General features: G+C 36.7%; 1 long non-coding RNA gene across 1 annotated transcript; it reads left to right on the top strand.

The window, feature by feature from the left end:
- The first annotated feature begins 2,437 nt into the window (after positions 1-2,437).
- On the top strand, positions 2,438-7,399 carry LOC125044272. Its single transcript, XR_007116463.1, has 3 exons — positions 2,438-2,577; positions 2,740-2,909; positions 4,112-7,399. It is a non-coding gene; the product is annotated as an uncharacterized LOC125044272 (long non-coding RNA).
- The last annotated feature ends 1,232 nt before the right edge of the window (positions 7,400-8,631 follow it).

The following is an 8,631-nucleotide window of genomic DNA, read 5'->3' on the forward strand; positions in this document are numbered from 1 at the left end:
ATCAAACGTTGGCTCGATAGGACAAGACTTCTCCTTCCTCTCTCTTGTGCTACCCTTCTCTCCTCCCTTTTGCAACCCCCACACCCCTTCCTCTCTCTTGTGCTATCCCTTCCTTCCTTCTCTATCATGGTATCATCGCCTTCCTTCTCTCTTCTGTTATCCCTTCCTTCCCCTTCTGTCCTCTTTTTCCTTTCTCTTGTACTATCATTGTTTTCCTTTTCTTCTATCCTTCCTTCCTTCTCTCCTCTGTTATCCCTTTCTTTCTTCTCTCCTCTGTTATCCCTTTCTTTCTTCTCTCCTCTGTTATCCCTTTCTTTCTTCTCTCCTCTGTTATCCCTTTCTTTCTTCTCTCCTCTGTTATCCCTTTCTTTCTTCTCTCCTCTGCTACCCCTCCTTTCTTTCCTTCTCTCTCCTGCCATCCCTCCTTCCTTTTCTCACGTCATCCCCTCCTTCTCTCTCTTCTGCGATAACCCCCAAACCCTCCTATTATCTCTTATGCTTTCCCTCCCTCCCCCTCTCTCGTACTATCCACTTATCTTTGCCCCTCTCTTCTGCTATCCCCCCCTCCCCTATTTCCCCTTCCAACCCGTTCGTCCATCATCTCATGTCTTGCCTTAGATGTCCTACCCACCCCATTTACCTATTTTCCTCCCCATCCTCTTTATTAAATATAGCCCTTATCCATCCTTTCGTCGGCTCGAAGTGGGAGATGGAGTCCAGGAAGAGAAGGCATGAGAGAGAAATTAAGCATGACAAAGAGAAGGCAGGAGAGAGAAATTAAGCATGACAAAGAGAAGGCAGGAGAGAGAAATTAAGCATGACAAAGAGAAGGCAGGAGAGAGAAATTAAACATGACAAAGATAAAAGATAAGACAAGATTCGGGGAAGGGGGGCGGAGAGGAGACACAGGGAGATGGGGAATGGAGGAAGTGAATGATAAAACTAGGATAAAAATTCGTGGAAATGAGAGAACAGAGAGAATATGAGTGCGAGAAAAAGTGAACAGGAGAGAGAGATCTGACAGGGCTAAAACTTAAAAAAAATATATTGCTTAAAGCAGAGAGCTTAGCGAGAAAGAGAGCAGAAGAGAGGCAATGAAAAGAAAGGCAGGCAGAGAGGACAGGGAGGGAAAGGGAGAGGGAGAGGAAGGGATCAGATAAGAAAAAAAGAATAAGAAGAGAGTAGAGGAAAACGAAAGGGAATAGAAGAGCAGTGGAGAAAAGATAATACAGAAGAGAGATAACTAGGAAGAGGGGGGGTGGGGGGAGACAGAGACAGAGAAGAGAGAAAAGAGGAAAGAGAAAAGAAAGAAGGAACAGAGAAGGGAGAAAATAAAAAAAGGGGGCGTTCAGAAGCAGGAAAAAACAGGAGCAGAAAGCGAAATAAACAAAGGGCAGAGAGAGAAGGGTAAAGGCGAGAAGAAAATTGGGAGACAGAAAGGAAAGGCGATGAAAAGACAGAATGGGAGAGGAGACCAAAAACACAAATGGAGAAAAGAGAAGAGAAGCGAGAGAGCGAGGCGTGGGCGGCACACACTGACGAGGGTACAAGTCAGTGCCACAGACAGGTCATCCCGCAAAGAGAGAGAAAAAAGTGACTCCTCCATCCCGTTCCAATTTCCCCCTTCACACCCCATATTCGGGAAAATTAACCTTGCTGAGAGAGAGACGTCGCCTCGCCCTGAAGCCCCTGCCCGCCGAGTCTTAGCTCACGGCGCCGAAGGAGAGTTTTTAAAAAAGTTAAAGGAAAAAAAAAAGAGAGAGGAAGAGTAGGAGGAGTGCCTTCGCTCGCTCCTGGCCCCTCCCTCCCTCCGACTGGCTGGCTGACCCCTCCTTCCCTCCTTTCCCTCCCTTCCCTCCTGTCTCTCACTCCTCACCGTCTCTTCCCTCCCTCCTCGATGTCCCGTCCCTCCTTCCCTCCCTCCCTTTCCCCTCCCTTCCTCCCCAACGAACAAGGGTCACGCAAGCTTATAATAAACAAAACCCCTCCCCTCCCGCCCCTCGCACAGACACCGATACTCACCCATAATTCCGTCCCCCAATTCATGGTGCGGGTCTTGTGGAGTCACTTCTCGTCTCGGTTAAAATCCAGGGTAATTTCGGACAGGTTGAATAATATGATTAAGAAATATACAAGAGCATTGACTGGGGCTCCTTCCTTCTCACTCGCTCAAGGCAGACTGACGCAAAGCATCATGGGAAGCTCCGAGTCGATCAAAGAAAACGGAATTTCATGTGTAGTGCCATAGAACCCAAGACTACGGACGAAAGATTGGGAAACTGGCCGAAAATCTGTGTTCATCGGATAAGTGCTTAACCAGAGCAATAGATGGCGCTGGTGCTTAATCGGAACAATTGATGGCGCTGGTGCTTAATCAGAACAATAGATGGCGCTGGTGCTTAATCGGAATAATAGATGGCGCTGGCGTGTAGGTCGTGTCGTCTGCATGTTTACGCTGACGTGAGTGACGTTTGCGCCGCGAAGGTTCAGCATTTCAAAATAGCACGTAGGTCGTGGAATCTCAGAGGCGAATCATGCTCAGTTTGTGTACCACGCATTTCCCAAAGACAAAGAAGGGTGAGTGAGAGTTTTCCTGTAGTATTCATGGTGTCACAGATTGATTACGATAAGATATAAGTATTTTTTGTACAGAGCGCGATAATTTTTTGCAGTTTGGGGATTGTAATTGCGTCAGTATGTAATGTTAATTGTAATACGTGTAGCATAACTATTTTTCAGATACCAACTGTGGTATAGGGCACTTGGGAATGACAGACCTAATTCAAAGCCCAGGGACAGCATAAAGAAAAGCTCTAGAGTTTGTAGCAATCGTCTTTCTGCATCTAATTACACTGCAAGAAAAGGAACTACAAGGTTGCTCAAAAGTGCATGGCCGGGTATGAATCAATGTAAGTATAATCGTCTTCATATTATTGTTATCTTATACAATGGAAGTAAGGGACATTGTTGTGTAAATTGGGAAGTTGTCTAAATGGATGGCTATGTTACCATGGGCTTTTATGTTAATTTTCATGTTAAAGCAACAAATTCGGCTTTTGGCAAGCAGTAAGTGCTGTGTATACAATGAAATCTTGACTACAGAATTGAACTCTTTAACTTGTGTGGAGTATTTTACTATCCTTTACAAGCAATATCAAGTTAATGTAGCCATTATACTGATATTACATTTTTTTTATTTTGTAAGGAGAGTATTTCAGATCATCAAGAAAACCAAGATGACCCTTTGAGCTGCCATTCTACAGCACCCTTACTAATTGTTATTCAACCTGGAGACAGTAAATATCATTATATGTGTTTTATATGTTTACTGCTCCATTTGAGGCAAAAAGGGGAATAAAATACGGATCTCTGCTGAGCTGCATAAGTATATTCTGGAGGAGTGTACAGTACTAATGTTTATATAAGTGTTATCTACACATGCAATATATATAGAGGGATACATTACTAGTATTATAATATAAAGTAGATAAAACACATAATTATAAGTAAGATAGTTATGGTTGATCATATGGCAATATAGGTAGTTTTAAATATTTTAAGTAATACTAAAGTTCCGCATTGATGTATAATGCATACATGCTATGTAAAGAAAGTCGATACATTTTAATACATTGTCATCCATTTTTACATTTATATCTTGCATTTGCAAATCCTCCTCAGATGGCATCAATTATAATTTTGCAGCTACCAACCACACATATTACAATATAAACTCTTAAACTGACTGGGATTATGGTGGGTAATTCTTTAATTTCTTCTCTTATAAACATTTAAATATATTTCTGTGGTAAGTTGCAGATAATATGTGATAGGTATTTAATTTCTAAAATAGTAACATGGTTATTTCTTTACAAGATAGATTCACGTGTCTGAGTCTACGTCTCCAACCTAGCTTAAGAGGCTCTTCCCTCAGGCCCCTGTCTCTTAAGCATTTTTTCTACATCATTTTTCCTTTATATGTGGTGATACTGTTGGTGCTTGGAGAGGATTTCTATTAGATAAGTGCATTTATATCCTATAGATAACAGAAGTGTGAAGGCCAATTTATTTAATTGTTTTTTATTTATTTATTTATTATCATTTTCATCAGGTTCATTGAATACATCTCCACAATACGGATCAGGTGTTAATCTTGAAATGCATACTGGTACACTATTTGCAAGTAATAATAGTGAGTTAAATACCTGCATTGAAAAAGCTTTTAGTAAGTATATTAAATAAAGAATGAATAAGTAGTGCATAGTAGTGATTGTAATTTACTAAGATGCATTATGTTAAATTATTTTTACTCAAATCTTATCTTATCTTTCATAGTTAGTAGCAGAATAAGTGAGGCATTTCTGACTTCACATCCCCCACTCAGAGAAGACTTCATATGCGTGCATGCATGCATATACCCAACAGCTTTTAACAAGGAGATGGCCAAAGTCTTTGTGCCATAGCAAGGGATCAGACTCACTCTCTTATTTATTATTATTTTTATCATTTTTTTATTTTTCTATTGTCATGATTAATATTGAGACAACAATCAGAGGCAGGCACAATATTAGAAATACATTACTTTAAGTTGATTATCAGTGAACAGACGCAAAACTATCATAATAATTTAGTATAACACTACAGACAGATCACAAATTATATTTTTAAGTGTGTATACATTATTTGAGTATGAATTCCACAGGTTCAGCATTGTCTAAAGGAGACTGTGAATTTGTAGCTCTAGAAAGGTTAGCATATAGTAAAGATGCAGTTTCCCAAACAGCAACTCAAGAGCTTGATACAATTGGTGAGTCAATTGCCAAATTCAGCTGTTAGTTTGATTTTCAAAATTAACATTTTTGAATTGCATTATAAATAATTACAAAAAAATGCTTTACAATACACATGTGTTTAGATCTAGATTGATAAATATGTATTCTTTTCATCTTTTTTACATACCAATATTTTGTTTGAAAGTGAAATAATATAATTTCTATTCATGGTAGAGTAAATAACTGAAGTGCATTCTTATAAGTAGAGAAATCTCAGTAGGATAAATTTAATTGATAATTTTACAATGCAGTATTATTTGATGGACTGATAACATTAGGGCAATATTCATATGTGTACCATTTAATATGATTTTGATAACTTTACACATGTAAGTTCCTTTAATCAAGGAAAATGAAAAAAAAAGTAAAAGCATCAACTTTGATTAATTGATACAGAATAAGGATCCACAGGTTATTGAAAAACATCAAACATATGAAAGAAAATACTCTAAATTGCAAGAAAGGCACAGTGCCTGCACAAATTGTTAGAAACATTTCCAAATACTTAAGTGGCTATGCCATGGAGTTCGTCAAAGCTGAATTATGTTAGCTCATACAATTCAGATGGAATGCAGGTATGGTAATGCAGAGCATGCAATTGCACTAGCATTATATTTCAAAAGTGCCAGGCTAATTTTTTGGCTAAAGCTTTCATATTACCAATTCCATCTTTTACGACATTAGCTTCAAAGAATATAATTCAAAGCTGGCTGTAATGAGTCTCTTTTTAAAATTATTAAACAAAAGGCAACAAGCATGAGCAAAATGGATAAAGTTTCGGGTGTTGTGTTTGATGCAATGTCACTGAAAAAAAAGGCATATAACATGATATGATGTTGGAGGGTTTTGGAGAATGTTGAAAATCAAACAACGCTGCTCGGCATTTCAGATTCAATACATATTATTCTTAATGAGAATATGGTTCATTTTTTTATGACACACCCCATTTATTAAAAAGCACCGGGAATACTCTGTTGAAATACAATATAGAGATAAATGGAAATACTGTATGCTGGGGTCACATACGGCAATTCTATAAAAAAGATTGCAATACACCTTTGCCTTGCTCCTAAGTTAACTGGTAAGCACATCCATCAAAGTTTTGATAAAATGTGAGTATGTCTTGCTACTGAGGTATTTTGTAGCAGTGTGCCATTAGTTATGAGTGCACATACTTTGCTTCATATAACCCGTATGAAAATTACACACTTATGAGTCATAGTTCAGAAATCAATACTGATAGTCTCATTAACTTTTTTCATCATATAGTCCATGAGGATATGGTTAATAGTTAAAACAAATAAATCTGCTCGACATGAGAGGTCATAGAGCATTATAGTAAAGTATTGTTGCAAAAAGGGTAAATATGAGTTAACAATTGGGTAAGTGGACAGAAGATGCGGATGAAGAAGAGAGAGAAAAGGAAAGGGGGAGAAGAAAAGATAATGCAGAATTAGACAAGGCGAGGGCTGAGGTCCAAGGCAGGGGTGATCTCTACGTTGGGCCTCAGTCTCTGTCTCTTAAGCCCCTCCCACGACGTCAACAATGAGCAATCGATGGAGGGGGGGAGGGTGAAGAGCATATGGATGATCTAGATGATAATGATAATAGCAGCCACTCATCATTTCATCAAAAATAGAGGAAAATTCTTCAACATGTATTGCTAGATCCGTCTCTCAAATGATCATTAACAATCATTACCTACACAAAAAAGATTGTGAGAGTACCTCATATTTACATCATGCAATCATGCAAAATGTGAGAATGTATTTCAAAAGTATGTTAATGATTATATTGATCAAGAAAATGTTCAGATAAATTTAATACCAAATATAAAGGAACATTTTATTTAGACATTTAGTCATGAAATTAAAGAAAAAAAAAATTGTGCAGCAAAATGGGATTTCATTTTTTTTGGATTTTTTCCAATAGAAATGTTAATAAAAAAGACAAAGACCACAGAGTTATTTTGTCGGAAAGAACAGGAAGTTGATAAAAGTTTCCCACAATTAGAAATATTAACTGATATCATTATATTTTTTGCATTTTTAGTGCATGGCCAAAGTAAATTTAATTTAAGGTATATACATAATAGCATTTAAATAAATATTATGCTATCTACCTTATTTCCTTATCATATTATTTTAAATATATAAATATATATATATATTTTTTTTTTTTGTATAATTGAACTTTTTTTTTATTTATTATTGATAGCCTCGTGTTATGTCTTGTTTAGGATGATTTGACTATTAACTTTATTTCATAACATAATGTTTGGATTGCATTTTTAAGTTCCCTTTTTTTTTCCAAATTAATGATTTGCGTGCATGAATATCTTATTGCCGATTTTTTCTTTCATAATGAGAGTGGGCATTACTAAATAAAGCACTTGCATCTTCTGATATTTATTTACTTGCTTTGTTATATTTTTCAAAGATTTTTTTTTCTTTTAATTTCAGGCTTTTAACTTTGCATGAGCTTGTTAATAATTTGCATGCTATTTGTTATGTAATAACTTTAACAGAAAACTTGTTTTTGAACCACCTTTATATACGAAATAAACTATCAGTGGAAATATTTACTGATTTTCCTTAACCCTGAATATGGATACGTATAATCAGGAAGATAGCTGTAATAAATATATATATATATATATATATATATATACATATATACATACTCACACACATATACAAATATATACATACATACATATATTATACTGATATAAACTGCTTAGAATATATTGATTGTATATTTTCTGTCCAAAATATTACGAGTTGGCAACACGTAGCTACAAACTTGAACAATAGATGGCGCTGGCAACATGCTAGGTGATAAGCGCTCTCCTATCTTTCGTATATAGTTTGAAATAACATTAATTTAAAATGGTAAGCTTATCTTTTTTTCATATGTTTCAAGTCAAAGGTTTAAGATTATTTTTCTTATTATTTTGACGACTGGTATCAAATATATCGAAACTCTCTCCTCTCTCTCTCTCTCTCTCTCTCTCTCTCTCTCTCTCTCTCTCTCTCTCTCTCTCTCTCTCTCTCTCTCTCTCTCTCTCTCTCTCTGTCTCTCCCTCCCTCCCTCCCTCCCTCCCCTCCCTCCCCTCCCTCCCCTCCCTCCCCTCCCTCCCCTCCCTCCCCTCCCTCCCCTCCCTCCCTCCCTCTCCTATCAGAAGATGAATGTCAAGTGGAGTTGGAAGCTCCTAAGCTAGAGCATTTTGAAAGTTTCCTTTTTTCTTAGTCGTAATAAGTCATTCATGGGTAATTTACTAAGTAACATCCCTATATGTTTAGAAAGCCGATATCTCTAATGCTTTTTTATAATATTTGACTTTAGACAAATGCGCTCAGATGAATTTCATCAGGAATTAAAAAATATTTTCAACATTTGATATGAATATGTCATGTCTATTTTCAACTGTTATGATCATTGACAATCTATTTTGCCGTTGCAATATTGATTATAGCATCGTTATCAATAGTAATGACAAAATGGCCTCTATGATGGTAATAATTATTTTGATGACAATAATAGTGATAAAGCAGATGATAAATAAGGAAATATGTTTCTCTCTCTCTCTCTCTCTCTCTCTCTCTCTCTCTCTTCTCTCTATATATCTCACTCTCTCTGTATTATGCACACATATACATACATACATACATGCTTACCTACATATATAAATACAAACGCACACTGTCTCATCAACGAACATCGGGAAAGACAAAAATATCTAATTGAAAACGAAAAGAAAAACTTCTTCAATAGTGCTTCCCACACACACACACAC

Source organism: Penaeus chinensis, chromosome 35, assembly GCF_019202785.1.
Source record: "Penaeus chinensis breed Huanghai No. 1 chromosome 35, ASM1920278v2, whole genome shotgun sequence".
NCBI lineage: Eukaryota > Metazoa > Arthropoda > Malacostraca > Decapoda > Penaeidae > Penaeus > Penaeus chinensis.